At 42.8% G+C, this 21,534-nt stretch overlaps 1 protein-coding gene across 5 annotated transcripts in view; it reads right to left on the bottom strand.

Moving 5' to 3' along the window:
- The window catches only part of LOC124055621 (metalloreductase STEAP3-like), a 122,409-nt gene that overhangs the window by 61,896 nt on the left and 38,979 nt on the right, over positions 1 to 21,534 (bottom strand). For all 5 annotated transcript variants that reach the window (XR_006842741.1, XM_046382585.1, XM_046382583.1 and 2 more), the window contains exon 2: positions 8,229 to 8,325. The gene's annotated coding sequence lies outside the window, so the exon portion shown is untranslated. The remainder of the gene's footprint in view (positions 1 to 8,228; positions 8,326 to 21,534) is intronic.

Below are 21,534 nucleotides of genomic sequence, written 5' to 3'. Positions count from 1 at the left end.
GCTCAGTGCAAACAGATAGACAGGTGGTTGGAGGTTGATCGTGACCTTTGTTTTTATCCACATAACCAAGAAAACAAGAAAGATCACTTAACTGTACATTGCACGAGACTAAATTAGTTCATACAAATCATTTTTTAAGTTTTCAAGGAATTACATACGTCTGCCTCTTCTGTGTCTATTTAGCTTCTGCAAGAGATGTATGTGTCAGAGCAGAAATATGGAGGCGAGATGACAAGACTATGGGCACAGGCGATGAGTAACATCGTATGAAAAATGTACTGAAGTCTCCAGACCCTTCTTATCAAGATGTTTTTCCCAGTTGTTTAGTCAACACCAAGATTCAACTGGGCTTGTTTTAACTCAACCAAACAGGCTAGGTATGAACGTATCTAAACAAATCCTGCAGATAAAAATGTGACAAATATGCCTACTTTGGGGTTTTCTCTTCACTACTCCATCTTGGAAATACTTGAATTCATTCTTCTCCACAAGCACATGTAAGTTAAAAGCTATTTCCTCTGATCCGCAACTAAAGGGTTCCTTTACAGCTGCACAGGATAAACAAAGCCAGCATTTACTCATTTATTTGACACATGTTCATCGTAAAACGAAAACAAAATCAGAGCGTCGATTCCATACGAGGTCAAACAGTAACCTCATCTTTCGTGCAAGTCTTCCCTAGATGTACCCTTATTTTCTTTTGAAGCACTTCCTCAGGTCACAGGGTCACAGATGAGGTCATATCCTGTCTTTTCTGATCAGACCTGAGGGACTGGCTGCAGATGTGAGGGACTGAGAGGTCACGTTTCTCATGAAAAGAGATAGCAAAGGCATTTTCCTTTACTCTTTTTTCAATTTCTCAGAGTTTTGGAGGAGGTTAAGCATGTAGCTGGTCTGATCTCATGGGACGCCATCAGCGAAGTGACCAAAATACACTGAGAAGCCCTTTGTATCTGAACCGTGTAATGAACCTGCCATATGCACAAGTGCACTTTAAAAGGTTTTCGTGACATGAGATCTATGGCTTAGCTCCCTCAGTTTTAATTTGTCCGGAGACCTCAGTTATAAAATGGTCTTGATTTATACTGACACATTCAAAATAATGTCCAATGCCTGTTGTTGGCATATGATATAGTTTCATCTGTAGCTTCCTGGGGGAAATGTGTCTCATCTGGAATAATCACAACAGTTTTAAAAATGCAACAGAAATTTACATAACTGGATATCTTACCAAAAGTCACCGTGCCAGTCATACTTAACTTTATCCTAATATTTTTATGTGCACTTTGGCTTTTCACAAAAGAAAGTGACAGTTTGTATCGCACCTTTAGCGCAGGTGATTTAGTGCTCAAATAGGGCCTCTGTGGAGTTAACACTGTAGCAGGCATCACGGCTAAAGCCTGTTTAAATTGTCTATTTGACTGGGATTCATCCAGGTTAATCCTGTTAAAATACGGGATCTCCTTTGCAATAGAGGCCTGGCCAAACCAGCAGCAACACTTCTGTGCTACAACAAAACAATGCACAACAATAGCCACACTCTATAAAACAGATGAACAGTAATTGTCCTGGCCTATTTGGCTGTAATACACCTGGCTGCTGCTTTGTCAATAATGGTGGTGGAACCGCTAATAGAGCATTATGGGAGCCCAGGGACCAATGCTGACAGGTGATTTATGTCGCCTCTGACGACTTCGGCCCTCGAACGAAACCCTGATAAAAGAAGAGCTAGATTGGAACAAGCAGAATGATGAATAGACTACACGATCCAGAGACCCGTCTCATTAGAGAGAGGAAAAGAGAGAGACGGAGCTCTGGCCATTTAGCTAATGTAGCGAGTCATTGTGTGTGTGTGCATGCGCATCCATCTGCATACATACGTTCGTTTCTATGTGTGTGTGCGTGTGTGTGTGCACCAAGGGACCTGAGCAGCGGCAGCTTGTTCTTGCTGCAGCAGTAGCAGGCTGGAAATTAATGACACACTGAATATATGGCGAGGAGGCTTGACCCCGCATAATGGCGACATATAGGATTAACCTTGGCTGTCACTTGGGGCCATTGTTAGCCCACATGCTGCTACAAGTAAACAGGGGGCTGCGGCTCCAAATACGTATCTGTGGGTCACAGTGTTGCCGGAGAAGAAGAAGATAAAAAAAAAAAAAAAATGAAAACATGCTGATTTATTTCCTCACTGCTTCAGGGGATCAAGCGCTGCATTTAGGATTAAAGGATTCACAGTTTGCCTTTAATAAATAGTCAAAGCTCGAATAGTCACGGGGAGGAGAAAGCAAAACATGGTGGATTATAGGAGATGAGTTTCCAAAAAGACGTAAGACGAGGAGAGGAAAGGAGATGCATGTGCTTTTTGGACTTTCTGTCATTTAAAGACAAAATGATTAACCACAAAGAGAATTGTTAGTTGCAATGATAGATAATGCAATAATAACAAAATAACAAACAAATATCAAAAACATTCCTGTCACCAACTTCTAAACATCTACAGCCACACAAACACGCTCTCAATAACACTACCAATATGCTGATGTTTAATGTTTGTCATGTTCACCTTCTTAACCCGACGCGCACAGCAATCGGTTGTAAACATGACACACAGCTGCCACTGAATTAAGTGAAAGTTAAAATAAATCTTGCGGGAACCAAGACGACAACATTTGGAGATATTTCAGTTGGCTGTGATTGATAGTGAACTGACATGGAAACAACATATTGACTACATCACGGACAAAAATTCAAAGTCAACAGCAATCCTGTATAAATCAAGCAATATACTGCTCGCTTATACTTCTTGTACTTATACTTCCTAAGTGAAAAATTTGGCCTGCTCGTGGCACTAGAGGCAAAAAGAGGGGCTCAAAGGTCAGGAGGATTCATCTTTCGGGAACCGAATGAATATCTGCACAAAACTTCATTACAATCCATCCAGTATGCCTGTAGTTGTTCAGATATCTCAGGCCGGACCTTCCGATCCAGAGAGCCACGCCGTCGAAAGTCAGCCTGCTCACATTTCCAAACCTCACTGGATGCCTGGATGAAGCCTCCTGCTTTTATTGCCATGATGGATTTCCCATTTAGCTTGACCCTATATTCATTAAAAGAGGATTTAAGCCCAGTAGAAAAGGAGAGGAGAGAGGCCCCTTGGGGACTATGTTTGCTGTGCTGACCCCCACCCAGCCCACCCCCGCCTGTGACACACACACACACACACACACACACACTTTCCCCTCACACACACGCACACTGGCTTCTCCCCTTGGCCTATAACTCTCCCTCTCAGACAGGGCTTGTTAGGTGAGGAGGGCTGGGGAGGAGGGTCCAGGTTTTATTTGTGGCAGCAGCTGCACTCGTCTCTGGCTCTATAAAAGGTAATTACTGCTGGTGGTAACAAGCTAATTGATTGCTAATTAGGTGAATCAGTTCTCCAAGTGCTGCCCCATTTATTGACAGATGGTGACAATGTGTGTGCAGGATGGGTAGATGCTCCTAAGTGAGTTTAGGAGGCTTTGTATTAGTTTTGGGAGTGTGTGTGCTGATAAGACGAGTGCTGTGGTGAAGATACGCACACACACAGATAAAGGCGGATCCCTGGATGGGTGCAGGTGGATCACTATTGGACGGTGCCAGAGCAAAAAAATAAAAACAAAAAAAAAGGAAAAAAAACATGATTGATTCAGCGAGGGCTCGCTTGTCTGAGAGGAAATGAGAGCTGAATGGGGGCGACGCACGGCCTGCCGACACACTCTGGGGATCACCGGGGCCCCGTATACACTTTCATATGGAGATGAGGGGCCAAGCTGACACAGAGGGGGTGAGAGAGGGAGGGAGGAAGGGAGAGAGAGAGAGAGAGAGAGAGAGAAAGAGGAAGAGGGTCAGCTCATCTGCAGGCATGACAGCAAGAAAACAGGAAGCAGGAGGAGAAGCTGTGGTGGGAAATTTAAAAGAGCCAAACACCTGAAGTGAAGTGTGTCGATCTGACTGTAAGGACTCGGACAGTACGATGTGTTCGATGACCTTCGAAGCTGTCTGACCTCCATTTTACACCTGATCTGAAGGTTCATTTAAACAAGTCTTTCATGACTACACTTCTGAGCTGGGGCTGTTTGAGTGAATGAAGGAGCAGGGCCCCGCTGGCTTTTCTTCAAGTCGGTCAAGTAGTCGGGAGAACCGAGCTGTGGAAAAAAATCTGAGCCTTGCAGAATGAGTGACATCTTTTAAATCCCTTCTTAAACCTTTTTTGAACTTACTTTTATAGTCTATTACACTCTTTAAAACCCTATCAATGCGCCTTTTTTATTGTCTTGTGTTTCTTTTATATCTGGTCTTGGTAGGTTTTATGTCTTATGTGAAACATTTCAAACTGTGTCACCTCCACACTTTTATGTTATGTTGTTGCACATTAAGCAAAGGATATAATAGTTATTAATATTATTATTATTATAATATCTCGAACATTACAGCCGACCGACAGGAGTGCAGTTAAACAGCTAAACCCCCTCTCCCAGGAGGCGTCTGTGGGCCCTCCTGCTTGTTTCTCCATCACTGCTTCTGTAGGAGGGGGAAAACACACAGCCGGCAGGCCTCTAGAGTTTCCTCTCTGATGGCATTTGACATGCCCGTTTTACGCCCGCCTGCTGGCGTGTCACAGTGGGTGGCAGGGCCAACCACACCAGTTGTTTGGCGATTTACTGCTCTTGAGGTGAAAGGTTTATTGGACCGGACTAGTTAGTACAGGGCTAAAATAAGAATTTGGTGAAGGCTGGGGGGTCTTCATAGTCCCCCCTCCAACCCTCCCAGCCACCAGAGCTGCTGCCACCTGCTCCGAGCATCCGCCAAATCACACACACACACACACACACACACACACACTGTATGTGTACACACCCTTATCTATGTTGCTACGTGCATTCACAGACACACGTCTGTAGACACTCTTATTTTCTCTCTTGTCTCTATCACTTCCTCTCTTTTTTAAGTGTAGACTTTCACAATGTCAGGTTTGTGGTCGACGCAGTGTCATTTAATGCATCGTGAATTTAGAATCAAAAGGGAAATTCAAGCGGTGAAAAAAGTGAGTGCAGAGCACTGTGGACAGGAGGAGATGTATGGAAACGTGTGCCACAATAAACACCACATTTACTGTCTGACATGTATGATGATTATGGTGCTTTTGCTGCTGTCAAATGCTCATTGTAATTTTTGTTTTAGTGGTTCTGAATAGTAATTGTCAGGGCCTTTTTGACCGTTGTCTGTCCTTCCCTGTTCTGTCGAGACTGCAGACCACCAGACAAGGCCGCACACCTCCCCTCCTCCATTACATCTTTTCTCTCTTCCCTTTCCTCCTTTCCCTTCTCTTTCCGTCTTTTTCTTTTCTTCCGAGGCCCTGTGTGGAACATCGGCGTCTAGACATGGCGAGTGAAAGGAGGCGAGCCTTGAGCGCTCGCTCCTCCTTTTGTCCGCTGGCCCCCACCTCCGACCTCCAGCTCCCTCCGTCTGCCCTGCATTGTGCAGGAACAATACGGTGTCACTGCCTCTTCCTAAACATGTTGGGGTATTTAAATCATCCTCAATATGAGCCACAGGGGTGGGGAGGGGGGAGCAGAGTCAGAGCTGTCATGCCAACACACACACACACACACACACACACATACACACACTTTGACCTATAGGGGGCTGTCCCGAACCCATTTGTGTCAATCAGGAGAAGTTCAAAAGCCAGGAAATATTCCTTCACACATGCACGCACAAACACCACACACACACACACACACACACACACACAGAGCAGACCTAAATTTGGCTGCACACAGAGCGTCAAAGATGTGTCAGTCAAAACACATGGCAACCAGGGGCCTTTCAGGGTGTGTATGTGTGTGTGTGTGTGTGTGTGTGTGTGTCTGAGGGTCAAGTTCCTATGAAAACATGGACCCCACCCATCAATCCACACATGCACACACACCCACCCCCAGCTCATCCACAGATGGAGCCAGATCTCTCTCTCTCTCTCTCTCTCTCTCTCTCTCTCTCCCTCAGTCACTTCTGTCCTCGCTTCACTCCGATGTGTCCCAACACGTGCCTGTTGGAGAGGCGTTTCTCCACCTCTTTGGAGATTTTTTGTGATTGGGCAGGTAAAATACGATTTTAGGATGGCTATAAATTTCTGGGATACCTCTTCTAATATTTTAGCAGATTCCTCTCTTCTCCTTCGATCAATACGATGGAGGCTAGCAATGTACCGAGTTCGGTAAGCTCGACACACAGTGACTAATAACTTTTCTTTAACACTAGTCAAGGCTGAAATGATTTATTATTCATTTTATTTTGAAACTATTGCTCATAACTTTATGCATGCTGGATGCATGTCTTTAGATGTTTTGTTTTTCATCTTGAACTTGTACTGGGTGACAGTAGAGTCAGTCAGTCAGTTTAAAGGAGATTTCCACTCATTTTACACCATCAGTGCACGTTTGCAGGTTTTTATACAACTACTAAAGCTGCAAAAAGCTTTTTTTAGGCCGTGGAGAGTCTGATAAATAACTTCAACTGATGAGTCTGAAGACTACAAGATTGAAGATAGGGGTTTGGAGAGGGGAAGGAGTGAGCTTAACAAACCACTGTAGCCCAGTACCAAACTCTGATGAAGACTAGTGGCTCGAGGCTACAGGCAGAATGAACCTGAACCTCAGAGCAAACAGAGCTGCATTATGGGTAAAGCAGGTACTAGAATGTGCAGGGTAAAAAAGATATCTAAACTAGAGAACTAGAGAAAAACATCTGGGATAACAGAGAACTACTCTTTCGCTTTTTATGACAGATGTGCAGGTGAAAAGCTCTGATTGGCCTGTTTGGTGTCATTCAAATCTGGCAACACTGTTTGCTCTTCTCCCTGCTGCATGGTGGTTTTCTACAAATGCCTCCACACAAACACAGTCACTGTTACGTCCCTGCTTGCCTGCTTATCATTCTCGAAAGACTGCAACACACACCCTCACACACATGCAGCGGCAAAGATAATTTATTCAGTCGCTCTCGAAGCCTCCTCTGCAGTGACCCAAGCAGACAATAAAGCATCTCCACAATGGAAATGTTAATTTCCTCATTATCAGCCCTCTTAATTATTTGTTGTGACAGATAATTGCATGCAGGGTGTTTGATATCAGTAATAACCTTCTGCCTGCGTTGTCAAGGGGGCCTTGTCGGCTCTCCCGCCCCCCGAGCGTCGCTTTTCACAAAGACAAAGAGCGAAGAGCGTGCGCACATAACCTTTTCTCAGCTCCGCGCCTCCTCTCCCCTCGCCATAATAGGAATAAATATTATAGATTAATTAATCCGCTCTGATTATAATTTAATCACTTTGCCTCCCGGGGTCACTGTATTATTATCCCACTTAGTGTGTGGCTTGTACACACACACACACACACATTCACACTATAGACACACAGATCCAGAAAAGAATGGCATTACTCCAAAGGCTGAGTGATGTGTGGAGAGGTGTTTTCTGCCATTTTACTGATTTATTAATTACCAGCAACATTGTATTACAAGGCTTTGGGCGTTTTTAGTGAACGTGCCCCCAGATGCAGCAGCACACATAAGTAAGCTACAGAAACAGAGCAATGATAAGCAACATATACAAGCACTACCCTCGGATTTATTTCTTTTTGTCCGCAATTATCCTTTAAATGCTTTGGACACACTGCTGTCGTCACATAACACGTCAACAGAATAAACTGAAATTGAAAACTGAATTTAAATTTTGATTAATGGAATAAATGGTGAGAAACAAGAGCTTTGTGTTAAATATGGTAGAACCAGAGTGACAGTATGGACTCTGGGGGTCATTGAATTGAGCATACAAATGAGTAATAAAAGCTGAGTCACCATCACCTCCAAACTTTTCAAAAATGAGGATCTGATTTATTACAAAATCAACATCCATCTTCTTCCTTACAGTTAAATTTGTACTGATGTAAACCTGAGGGACTTGCAACAAACAGATGAAAAAAGAAATATCCAAAACTGATAAAACAGAGGTTAAGATTGAGTGTGGGATTATCTCCAAAAAAACCCAAAAAACCCTGGATCCTACATTTCCCATAATGCATCTCCTGTTAGAACCCCTTGCCTGCTTAACGACTAAACTCTTTCAAGCAGCCCATCATTTGTTTAGAGCACATCTTTTGTCTTATTCATTTCTTATTCACTGGGGTTACCTCTCTCATCATTGTTCTCTCAGCTCCCTCCAGAAACACAGCAGGCATCATACAGCTGTTCTTACAGACAGCGCAGTACTGCTCCTGACCAGGAAACCTGAAAAAACAAGCAAAAAAAAAAAAGATCAGTGGCATGTCCCTTTAAAATATTTGGCAAAGATACAAAGGTCATCATTATCATTCTAATTCTTCTCATTTAGAAACACAGGGGAGCCAAACTCTCCCCCCCCATATATCAAATCTGGCTCTCCTCCAACCCCATCTACATGCAATACAGACTGAGTCCGCATCCATTTCTGTGCAGTGGCGTTGGCAAAGCCAGGTGGCACTGATTCCAAGTCATTTGGGTTGTTGGATGGTGGATAACAGAAAAAATAAATAAATAAATCCAATCGCCTCACACAGTAAACAGATCTACAAAGCAGAAAACAGAAGCTGTTATCAAACCGGCTGACGGGTGGCTCGAAGCTTTGCTCTCACAGAAACGAGTGCCGGGACAAACAAATAGTTGGCCAACATGAGGAACTCCCCAGTCAGAACACCAATTTCATGTCTTGTGGAGGCTAATTTGCTGTGAAAGAAGAAGTGGGGAAGAAGAGATGCTGTTTGGGGAAAAAGATCAGGGACAGAAAGAAGTAGAACACTTTAAAATTACACGTGTCTGTTCCCTGTGAAATGTTAGTATATCAAGTGTCACCATAGCCGGTAAAGGGACAGACTGAAATGCATTTACTCACACACATTAGAGCCGCTAAAAGACATTCAGGGATAAAGTCATTAATTACAGTGAGGACGCAATAGATTGCAATATAAGAGTTCAGGCTTTGACGAAATATCTACTGTTGTTTTCAGTGTTGTGTCAATTGCTTGCCTAGTGAGTAATTAATGAAAGAATTAATTCACTTGTACCACTTTAACAAGGGAGGAACACACTGATTTCTGCTGCATGTGTGTGTGTGTGTGTGTGCGTCCCACAGTTTGACAGCAAACACACATTCCCATGTTCTCCCCAAATGTCCATATGAGGTAACCCGAGCCCTGCGTACAGGTGCAGCGTGCAAGGTGTTTAAGCCTCTCTCTCACTGGAAACACACACACACACACACACACACGCAGATGACACGGTCTAAAGTGATTTTAAACCCCTTACATTCTACACATGCCTTCCCTCATTTTTTTCACCCTCTTTTCCCACTGCAGTGCTGCTGGCATCCATCTTCACACACACACACACACACACACACACACACACAGGCTGACAGCTTATCCTACCTCCCACATGTGTGACAGGTGTCAGGCCCAGTGGGAGCATTTACAGCCCCTAAACCCTTGACTTTTGACCCTTGACTCTCTTTACTCCTCCGGCCCTGAGGCACCTGCAGTGCCCAGAGAAACTCTTACAAGGCGAAGTGGAACCTGTTGTGTAGATGCGTAACCGTGAAGCGCAGAGAAAAGCTCACAGCAGTGAAACTTTATGTGCTGCAGACTTGTCACTCCATATTAATTACATAAACTGTATACTTTGCAGCCCAGTTTTCATCTTCAACTCTTCTGTTTTGTCGCAGTTGAAAAAGTCCACTTTGACTTTTCAGGATTATTTATGAAAAAATGTAAAAAAGAATAAAATAAATAAAATAAAATAAAAAGGTTGTTCTGACAAAATCAAATTTTAAGCCCCAACAGGAGATGAAGATACTTGTTATTAACTTATTTGCATAATGTACATATAGTTTTGCAGTCAGAGGTAATCATTTCATTTCTCAATTGAAAAGCTGAGCGCCAACACATAAATGCTCGTTTCTGTTTCATGGGACTGCTGATGTGTTTATGTGTTGTACAGACAATCCGAGGTCTTTATCAACCGATCAGACGTTAACACACGTGCACTGCACATACAACCAAGCAAAACACACGCTGCACCGCATTTTAATGAAAACATCTACATCAAGCAGCTGCTCGTTGTATGTTAAAGGGGTACAATTACAGTATGTGTTTTCCGTTTGATTGCAAAATGGGTGAAACTTAATTAAAATTCACAATGATTAGCATATGCATTGGGTGTGTGTGTGTGTGTTTGAGAGTGAGACACAGAGCCCCCCCCCACACACACACACACACACACACATACACACCCAATTTCCTCACTCGGGACTCCCCAGTGTTTTGGCAGTGAAGTGAGTTTAAAGAGGATAAACACCCCCCTTTAACTCTCCCCTCATTTCCTCCACAGCCTCCTTAAATTAATCTCCACACACACACACACACACAGCCGTAGACGCACATGGCTGGCTGGAAGTTGACCCCTGACCCCGGACAGATTTCACGGATTATCCCTTTTTTGTCCAAGCACTGCCTTTCTGATCCACTACTTTGCCTTCATGTTAAAAAGATGCCCTCCCTCCTCTTCTGCCCCTGTTGGTAAAGCCTCCCCATGCTTTACCTGGATTCCCAGAGTTTGTAACCAATACCACTGTTTTGTTAAGTGATACAAATGCAGCAGAGGCCAGAAAGGAGGGACTGAAAGGGGAGGGGGCAAGAGGAAGAGAAAGAGGAAGAGGCAGAGAGAAAAAGAAAAAAACATTAAGGAAACATATAACCATCCATTTTGACTTGTAACTGTTAGGATTCTGGTGATTTAATTCCACTTTTCAACACGATTTTGCACTGGAAAAAAAGAAAAAAGCAAAAGAAGGTCGGAGAGGAGGATGAGAAAAGAAGCAACATGTCAAGGCAAAAAGAAAGAAAGCTCTTGATGCAATCCTAAAAGGCCAAAATGAAATGAAGACAGGGATTTAGCTTGGAGGGAGGGGTAAGTCAAACGCTGCACCCCCCAATCTCCCCCCACCTCCATCTCCCCTTAACCTTTGAAGTGAACCGATTGCTTCCAGGACAGAGGGAAAAGCCATTTAGCTACCATATATTCATGTCCCTGGTTAAACAGAGGACTTAGGAAGAAGAATAGAGATCAGCTGCACTCTCAGCATCTCATTACATCCTAAAGGAAGCCATTCAAGTGGGCTTTAACAGCTGTTTTGCTCAGCCTCTCTTTCACGGAATAAGAGTCACACACACACACACATCCTTTTTCTTTTGTTTCTGTTATAAAGTGAGAAAAACAACACACACACACACACACACACACACAAAACAAAACATTTAGCCAGGAAGTGATATTTTCGAGGACACTAAGGTACAACCTGAGGGCAACAAACAGCAGCAGTGTGAGTGACAGGAAAGCTAATAGGAGCTTGTTACCTGTCAATCTATGGAAAAAAAATACACTGCACCCCAATTTGACCCTCCCCTCATACTGTGAGTGACACTTTGATTGGACAAGGCGCTTTAATCTAACATCTAATAGGGCCTTGTATCCTGTCAGTCACAGGAACATTGCCTGTCTTTTCAGCTTTACTGCCTCTTCCTCACACAGCAGTGATTCAGAGTGTCCATCCTGAAGCGTATTGCTAAACAAATAACACACTTTAAGTAGCAGTCACACTGATATTACTGCAGTGACTTAAATTAATGCAATTCTTTATTTCCCTCATTGTGAAACAACACCAGCAGTCATCTGAGCTGTTTTTCAGGAGGATTTTTTTTTCGTTATGTGCCACGTCATATCCTGAATATGATTATAACCAGGATCAGTCAAGAGTGTGAACGCACTGACAAACCAGGCTCAGATATGGGTGGATGACTTGCAGTGCATGGAAAACGACTCCCTTTGTCTTATTATCACTTACAGGTGGCATAACTAACGAGTAAATCGAGTACTTTTCTATTCTTTATGAGTGTGTGGCTGCAGAATGAGGAATAAACCCTGTGCTGTCCTTCAATAGCCCTGATGCTGATTTTAAAGGAATTCAGTAAAACAGTTTTTGATTTAGGGACTACTTCATCATATGTGCACACACACAAACACACACACAAGAGAGAAAGGAAAGGTTTTCCAAAAGTTTTGTTCTGTGAGAGACATAAAATACGGTTTTCAATTATGTTTTATGGAATTATAAACTGCAGATAGAGACAGAGAGGGTTAATTTGGCGAGTAAAGGACATGTCCATAAAACATGCCAACCTTTAAGTGCACAACTTTCTGGTTTAAGCCAAACACAAATGTAATCAAGTGCTACAGATGTTAGGAGGGTGGGCGTGTGCGTGTGTGTGTGTGTGTGTGTGTATGTGTACAGTATAGGAAAAAGCACAATAAAACAAAACAAAAAACAGAAGGGGACACATCAAACTACTGGCCGGCACTAGAAAGATGAATGTGTTCTTTGTTGCTTAATCTAAAGTGAACTCTACGTGCTGTTCAGGAGTGTGTGTGTGTGTGCACGAGCATACGGGTCCATGCACTACTGTGATGTTCCCTGTGCTCTGACAAGAGGTTAGCGGCGCTAAAATAAACCTCAAGTGAACCGTTTGTCTGATTTTCCCATCAAAATAATGAGATGTGATCAGGTTTCGCTGCGCTTTGCCAGGGAGCGTCCAGGGTCCACAACTGTCAAGGCGAACTTCAAAGACTTGTGGCCCTTCTGCACTTCGCCTGCCCTGGCCTCGCTGACTGGCTGGCTGGATGACATTCCTGCGTTGTTTCTGCTGCTTCACAACACCACCACCCCCTCTTCTGTGCCCTGACATCCAGCCTGTAGCTCTCAGAGCTAAATTACAGCTGATATTTAAAAAGGGGAAAAACACAAAAGGAGTCAGGAGAACAAAAGTTAGAGGGAGTTCATGAAATCAGAATGCTTCCAGGACCAATATCCAATACGTGGTACCTGCTCCTGCCATGAATGGGCATGAAGAGGGAGACGGCACACTTATTTCAGTGCAAAAGGAGCTACAGATGTCAAGAGGGCAAAGGAAACAAATTACATCCAACATGGTTGTCCTCTGCAGTCAAGCCAAACAGAAAACAAACACATGTAGAAACAGAAGGGAGCAAGAACAATTAGTAACATCTTTGCAACAAGACAAGACGGGGGATCACGTGAAATATGGTCTTGATTTTGAGAAACGCTACCACTAAGAGCAGCACTGGTATGAGATAAAAGCTACCAGTTGTCACGACCATGGACCTGTTTGTTCACTGTGCATATACAAAGCAGCAAAGTGGCTATGGCTGCTGAGAAAACAAACCACACAAAGTTACATTACATGGCATTAGCTGTGTCATGTGGTGTCTTCAGCTGAAATATTTTTATAGGCTCCTCTACATATTGTGCGTGCATTTAGTGACTCCACACATTTCTGCTGTTTTCATCTGTTTTAATCTCTTTGGTGGATATTGAAGTCAAACGCACTCGGCTGGTGCCAGTTTAATATAAACATTTTGATTCGTGCAGCGTCGAGGACGTGCAGCCCATCATAAACATTCATACAAGGCCTTTTTGCAAGTAAACGAAGCCCAAAATGTCACATAGGGGTACACAGACAGATCCTCCTTCACTATGTGAAATGTCTCATTTCGTGCTCCAAGCATGTGCAACAAGAATTATCCATGAATGCTGCATAAGCAACAAGAATATGTGCAATGCATGCACGCTCCCACACACAGCACACACACTGGAAGTGTGTTGGCCTTAGAGAGGACAGGCAGATGAAGTGCGATGTACTGCAGAGTACTCATTTGCAGCACTGGGTGGCCTGTGGCCTGTGGCATCACTGCTGTCCCTCTCATTTGGAAGCGTCTGGAATGGTGTGGGTGGGTGAGTGTACATCTCCGTATCTCTGTGTGGTGTGTATCCGTTGTGTGTCTTTATGTGTGCATGGTGGACCGAGCGGGAGGCAAAATGAAAGGAAATCACGCTAATCAGAGCTGACGCAGTGAGATGCACTCACAGAGACTTTTGTGAGAAGATAAAGGACGGAGATACAGGCCTGGTCCTGACTGTCAACTTTCTTGTAATCACTTTCATACTTTGGAAAGAGACACAGAAACAGAGAGACCAACCGACTGAATGACTGACACACAGACAAATAGCAAAAGACAAGATGTGCACTGAACGCAAGTGCACTCTTTAAATCTCCTCTTAAATGTGGTTGTGATATGAAGATGTGTATCGCTTTACATTCTTCGGGTCATCAAACACAGCAGCCTGCAATCACAGGCGCGGGTTACTGGCAGACTGTCCCAAAATAGTGGAAAGAAAGATGGCAGGATGGCTCTGTGGTTAAAGAAACTGTCATTCAACCAGTGAATGTGGGTTCAAGTCCCATTTATTGTCTGCGAGTATAAACCCTGCTGAGGTATCCTTGACCATAAGACCGAAATTCAAGCACAATGGCAGGCAGGATGTCCATATCGGACAATTCTCTCAAAACCCTGGAATATGTTCAATGACAATGTTTTTGAACGTTCATCTGCAACATTTTAGGGTCATTTCTGCAAGAGAGTAACTTAAAATGCTGTGCAGTTAAAGGACAATACCAGCACGCTTAAACATGGCATTTTCCACTCAATGTGAATGCAACTTTGTACAGCAGGCGGCTGAAACACTACAAAATCAGATTGCTAAGGAAGCTGCATTGCAGATCGTGCAGGCCACGTGTCCAATAAGAACAGATCAACTACAGAAAATGGACACATCCATTTTATGGATATTCAGAATATAGAGAATATAGAGAGACTCTCTATGATCATTCGCTTATCATTTCGCAATTGATGACATAATCATAAGACATTCAAATCTTGCATTGTGTTATTTATCATTTTCTATATGCTGACACCACAGGAGGTTAAAACCTCTGCACAGTAATTTATCTGATCTCAAAAAGTATTTGTCAGGTTATTGTTTCAGACAGGAGAAACACAATCTTAATCATGTTTTGGCAACAAAAGGACAGGTAATGTATATTAAGAGCTCATGAGAGAGAGAGAGTGCCAAATGCTTTAAAAACGAAACACTATTTATTGGTCTACTGGCTGATGATATGGCAACAACATTTCCAAAGTGTTTTGCCATTTCTGTAGCTCAGGAGGGTAGACGCAGGTCCAAAAATAGAGCTATACATTCATAAACACAGATCTTCTAAATTAAAAGGTACATGCATAGAGAATAGTGCCCAGACACTGAATGCCGAACTTAAGGTCACAATTTCCCACAAAAATGGACATATATGTCAGAGCAGGAAACGTCATATATCAAAAAGCATAGTTAAATGTGCAGTCTGGCCATGATCCTGTTTCACAGCTCATGGGAACCAGACAGTAGCTGTAAGAGGACAGCATTCCCCCATGGAGAGGGACAGGAATCTGAAGGGCGCATTTCAGGAAATTTGAGAGCAGTCGATGAGCATTTGAGCAATGTTGATGTCAGCCTTTACGGCCTCTGGGAATCATAAAATGTATACTGTATACAGGCTGTGCTGCGCTGCAGTTTTTAAACTCTAGCAGAAGCACACATCCATGACAGAAACTAATCAAACGAGACATTTCCTATAAAGTTATGAAAATGGATCCACTCGATGTCATGCCTTGGAGTAACATAATGGCGATGCATGAACACACTCTCTGACTCTGAGAGCACACGCACAAGAGGAAGCGGAGATACGTAGAGAGAACTGCAGCACCGATATGACCGCTCCAAATCTTTCCACAGAGAGACAGACAATGGTGTGTTATACTGTAGCAGGCACGGTTGTGAAAAGTTCAAGCAACGCTGGGTTTTTCTACAAGTGAAATGTGTGTAAAATATCTCACACAGGGGTGGGGAATGTGAAATGTGACGTTACACCAAACTGTTTTATACGACAAACATTTTATATGACATACATGCCATCCTATTCTGTTATTTCACTTAAAACCAAGCAGGAGAACAGCTGGTCAGCCGCACAGGACATATACGTTTCATTTGACTGACGTGTTTTCAATATCTGTCTGCCGAAAAATAGCAGCAAGTATTTTATTTTTACCGTATGATACGGTTCTCACATCAAAAAGTTTTGGTGAGATAAGAAAGCAGGGGAAACCAGAAGATGCAATTCCACTCTTCAATCCTCTCTCCCAAAGAAAGACATATGATGATTTTTAGGATATTTCTTTTCCCTTTCTGTCACACACACTCAGGCGAGGACAGAGCATCCTTTTAACCACAGGAGCGTCAAGATAAATAAAGCAATCTGAAGCTGGTCTCTGGGCCCAGCGCGGAGAGTTACAGAGAACGTGAAAGAATGTAGATGTCAACATCTCAAAACTGGCCGCAAATTGGCAGTTGTGACATGACTGAGGTTTCAACTGCGCCCTCCTGCCCCCGGCCTCCCCTTCCTCCTCCTCCTCCCCCTCCTCCTGCTCCTCCTCCAAGCATCCTCTTCTTCTTCATCATCATCACCTCCTGGAACCCCACTCCTCACAAACTTAACAATGACGAGACAATTCCTATGTGATCTACATTGATATCAGCATCAAATATGATATGAAACTGTCCTGTAGATTTAGATTTAGTGTTTTGTTTGGCTGCAGGGAGCTCATCTATTGTAAAAAGAATAAATAAATAAAATACACCACAATCATCACCCAAACAAAGACATAAATATCAGTTGAAACAAAAAACGGCTACTGAGGATTTGGTGTTTGGCGTGAATTTGGCTTAAATTACTCTGCGTTTAGCGGTGTCACCATGTTTGTCCATTGTCTTCGTCTTTAAGTTTTAAGATTCAACCAAAATTATTTTTCTTGAATGCATCCAGCTATATTTTTGACTTGACTTATAAACTCGCAAGATGTACGGTGACATAATTTCATGACAATACGGGTAGGCTGCCGGACGCGGAGCGGGTTCAGTTCGAAAAACAACTGTGGCTTTCAAAACACAGATGACTCTGAGGTTCAAATGAGGATACAACCGGGAAGCTTGTCAAGAGATGAGCCACCCATCTCACAAGAGCTGTTTGCATCTGTCATTTGTGAGAAGAAACTGCCTCTGGACATTCATGGAGGAATTTGGCACAGCAGAATAACACAGAAAAAGATGCTCTGGGGGGATGAGAAAGAAAAGGAAAATGTCACAGGCTGAAATAAGACAGTGTGGCCTGTTTTGACACAGTTTGTCAAACACGCCAGAGATCAGTGTGGTGCACTGAGGACTCCGATGATCTGTGGCTTTGCGAGGCAGCGAGGGAGAGGAGGAAAAATAAAGGTGATGAAAGGATGCAGAGGGACAGTGAATGAGAGACAGAGAGGGTAAAAACATAATCTACAAACTGACAAAGCATTGATTTACTTACTTTTAATGCAAAATTACCCTACATCGTACCTACTCTTGTGGCAAAATTATTATTATTATTGCTCATGCAAATGAAAAATGTAATAGCAAGCCTAAATGAGTACTGATCAGTTGGATAATCTATTCTTACAGTGAACATAATTCACTTTGTCACCTCCTGCTTTGGAAATATGTGGCATTCCCCTGTCAAGCCAAAAGAGCAAAACACTCAATTGAAACCAGGAGGGAGAGAGACACAACAAGGAATAAAGAGAGCAATGTCTATCAACAGTGGATCAGCGTGGAGAAAGAAAAGCCTCAGAGATTTACTTGGCAGGATTTGTCATTTGGAGTGTACCAATAAACAGCTTTTTTACTCTCTACAAAGAAAAGAGTGGTGAGTCAGAGTGTTCAAGCACTTTATGAGGTGTGATGACACAAAGTACAGAGAGTCAAAAGATAAAACCGCACGGATGCAGCAAAAATGGGAGGCGGCGCTCCGCGGAAAATCTCCAAACCACAGACAAACATCTATTTGTTGTTTTTGTTTAGCTCTTCCTTATGTTAGCTCCATTGAATTTTGCCGTCAAATTTGTCATCACACTGTAAAATGTTATGAAAAGACAGTCCAAACGCTTAGCATGGACCTACGCTCTGTTTTCATCTTTCTCTGACTGAAAACATACATGGGTGCAGATCTTGAACAGAACATGAAAGAGGACCACTTTACAACAAATTTTAACGTAACGACCTGGAAAAACGAATGAGAGTTAATTGGTTTTAAAAGTCGAAGGAACCTAAATGCCACAATGTAAAAATCTCTCGAGTAAAAGAACTGAAGTATTATCAGCCAAATTTACTTCAAGTATCAGAAGATAAACTACTTATAGTGGGCTCAAGTCTCATGAAATGTGTTTTTTAAAGTATTAGTTTCCCAGATTTGCAAAAATCAGGTACAGAACTCCTTCCACTGTCTGTTGTTTAAAAATGCGATTGTAAGACTCCATATATTAAGTCCTGTGTGTAGAATGTTTAACCTCATCATTTGCAAATTAATTGTGAGGTCTTAGCAGAAGGGCTGTAGAAAAGCTCTGAGACAGCTAATGTAAAATACTGCCACCGAGGGACTCGAGGGGGTCGCAGAACTCATCAAGTTTCAAATTCCATCGGTATTAGCTTAAATTAAATTACTTGTTAAGGCTGCTCTTTTGGCATGCAGGCAGACATATCTTGATGTATGAACATACATGATGCTGACTGATGACATATGCAGACACAGAGATGCACACACACACACTGGTGGCAGGGAAGGTGTACTGTAAAGTGTCAGATGACACCAGCCACTCAGACATGTCTGCATAATAAAATAAAATGACTCGACTGCAGCCTGTGGTGAAGCCCCTCACAGCAAAATTAGAAATACATGTGGAAGAGCATCCTGGCTGATGGCGTTTAACATAGAGTGGTCAATAGCATGGGTATCTTGCTCTGCCTTTGTTAAAATGACTATGGTGGATAAAGTAACAGGGACAGCTAATTTAACACTTCTTGGATCACATGCTTAATTTCCCAGGAATGCCTCGTGAGTTTGAGGCAGCTTGAAAGCAGGATGTGAATGGCATCTGAATAAATATATCAGTATGGTAAGTAGGTAAATATGCTGAATGGCTACAGCTGAAAAATGTTTTAAAAAAATTACCTTGGTTTCATAAAAATCACACAGAATGTAACTTTAAAAGCCCAAAGAATAAATCTTTTCATGCTTTATTAGCAGTCTATTACTTTAAGAAGAAGAAGATTAAACAAGCATCTGAAAGTCTACCAGCGTTTTCTCTGCCACGTCTAACTTTATCCACGTGGCTCCTGCAGTTTCGGGGTTATTAATATTTTTACTAGAGTGGAGGGTGATAAACAAGAAGGAAAGTAGATCCTTTAGAGCCTGACAAAAACATGTCAACCACACCTCAATGAGGTCAAATATTTCAACCAACGTCAGGAAGATATTTTTACCTGTGTCTGGTTTTGCTTCCTTTAGAAATTTCGGGAAACAAAAGCCAAAGCAGTTCCTTTGACATGGCATCCCAGACAGAAACATAACTTGCATGTCTCAAATGCAAAAAGACACGTGCCCACACATGTGTAGTGCAAACTGTACACAGTTGACTGATGACTAAATCAGTTTCAAAACAGGGAGAGACGTAAAGAGAGAGAACTAAATGAGCAGGCATTAATTCTATCAATATGGTTAGAGGAGCCTGACACGTAGGGCTCACACACACACACATACTCTCTCCAAATGAAGGTTTAACGAGGGAGACATGGGTAGGAGAGTGAGTGAGATGATGGCTGTAATGTCAGAGACGGTCTGTCCCACATGGTTCCCATAAGTGTGTGCACGTGTGTGTATCTCTGTGCTTTTCGTACATGTTTAACGTGTGTGTTTTGCATTGGTGAGATGTTGACTCCAAATCACCATCGTCATCCAGAATGGATGAAGTCTGAAGGGGTCTGGGAAGCGAGAGGAGGTAGATATTTAGACGCCAACACACACATCCAAAACCCCCAAACACACATACACACACACACATACACACAGCAGTCAAGTACATCTTGATCGCGCTGTCAGCGATCAGTGCCAGCACCCTCATCTCCCCATCCAAGTCCATATTTCACTCTCACCCTGTCCAACAACATGTACGTACACACACACACACACACACACACACACAAATGTGTTTATCCCCAAAACACACACAGCATTTTGGTGCGGATCACATGTTAGGGTGATCTCTCCTGCTGATGATCTGTCTGAACACATGGTGGATCACAGTAAACACACACATCATTAATAAGCAGATAAACAGGAATGAAAGAAATACAACTTAATGTGGTGATGCGAGATATGGCCATCACGTTCTACTGCCTCCTGGTTTGATTTCTGTACGTTAAAAACGCCTTTGAACAGAAGAGAGAGAGAGATAAAGTATCAGTGTCTTTTATCATGTGTGGTTGCGGTTGGTTTGAAATCAGCTACAAGATATAAATAGTCAGTATAAGCAGCGATCGCTACGGTGGCTTAATGAAAAGAAAGTACCTCCACCTACACAACCACAAAGCTAAAAGACAACTCTCTCAGCATATTAAAAAATAAAATTAAGCCAAAACCAGAGTGAACTTTCCAAGAGGAAAAACATTCCAAGATGAAAATGGACTGTGGAGAACATGCGTCATGGCCATTCAAGCCGGGGGATTTTTGATGAGTGGATTTTTAATATATTTATTTTATATTTCACTTTGTTATATCTTATATTAAGAGTAAAACGTATTTTTCTTATTTTCTTATTATTGTCATGAACCACAAATTCACACACCCCCTTTCCGTATGGCATCGCTTTCGAGAATGTAAGCCAACCCACGTACAAGTGGTATGCTTAATCATGCATTTAAACATGTGAATGTTTTAGTGTGCATGAGCAACACACTCGATGCTTCCTCCGGGGCTGCTGCTGTAATTGACTCTGACCTCTAACCCTGCAGTTCAAGAGGAGAGCGAGATAAGAGAATTTTCCTACTCGGGTTAATGAGTGAGTTAACCTTTCCTCAGAAGGGACAAATTTGTATGCGCTTGTCTCAGGGCCTGCACATGGCTGACGCCGCATGCACAGAGCTGCATGTCAGTTTATTCCTACTTCAGGCCACTTCTGCCCGCATAATTAAGTGAATTATCTCACAGAGGACAGTGCCATACATTCCTGCAGGCGGGCAGAAGAAGCTGCCCTGACAAAATGGCCTCTCTGTACATAGATAATGAGGCAGAGGCCTGACAGGTGGGCCCTGATTAGGAAGGAAGGTCCTGCGGTGGGCATGGAGGTAGCACACACACACACACACACACACACACACACATACACATATATAAATATATATATATAGCTCACACAGTCTGTCCCATTGCGGTAAACATACTCATCAGAGCGGAGGCTGTCCCCGGAGAGGGAGAGCATGTTTGACATCATTAATTGGCTTCTTCAGTGCAAGGAGTCAGGGAGATGAAAAGCTTTATCAAGCTGAAATAATTAATTTTGCCTTCGCCACCCCGAATT

This window comes from Scatophagus argus, chromosome 24 (genome assembly GCF_020382885.2).
Source record: "Scatophagus argus isolate fScaArg1 chromosome 24, fScaArg1.pri, whole genome shotgun sequence".
Classification (NCBI taxonomy): Eukaryota; Metazoa; Chordata; class Actinopteri; family Scatophagidae; genus Scatophagus; species Scatophagus argus.
The sequence above is the reverse complement of the archived record's forward strand: the minus strand, read 5'-3'. Positions and strand labels throughout refer to the sequence as shown.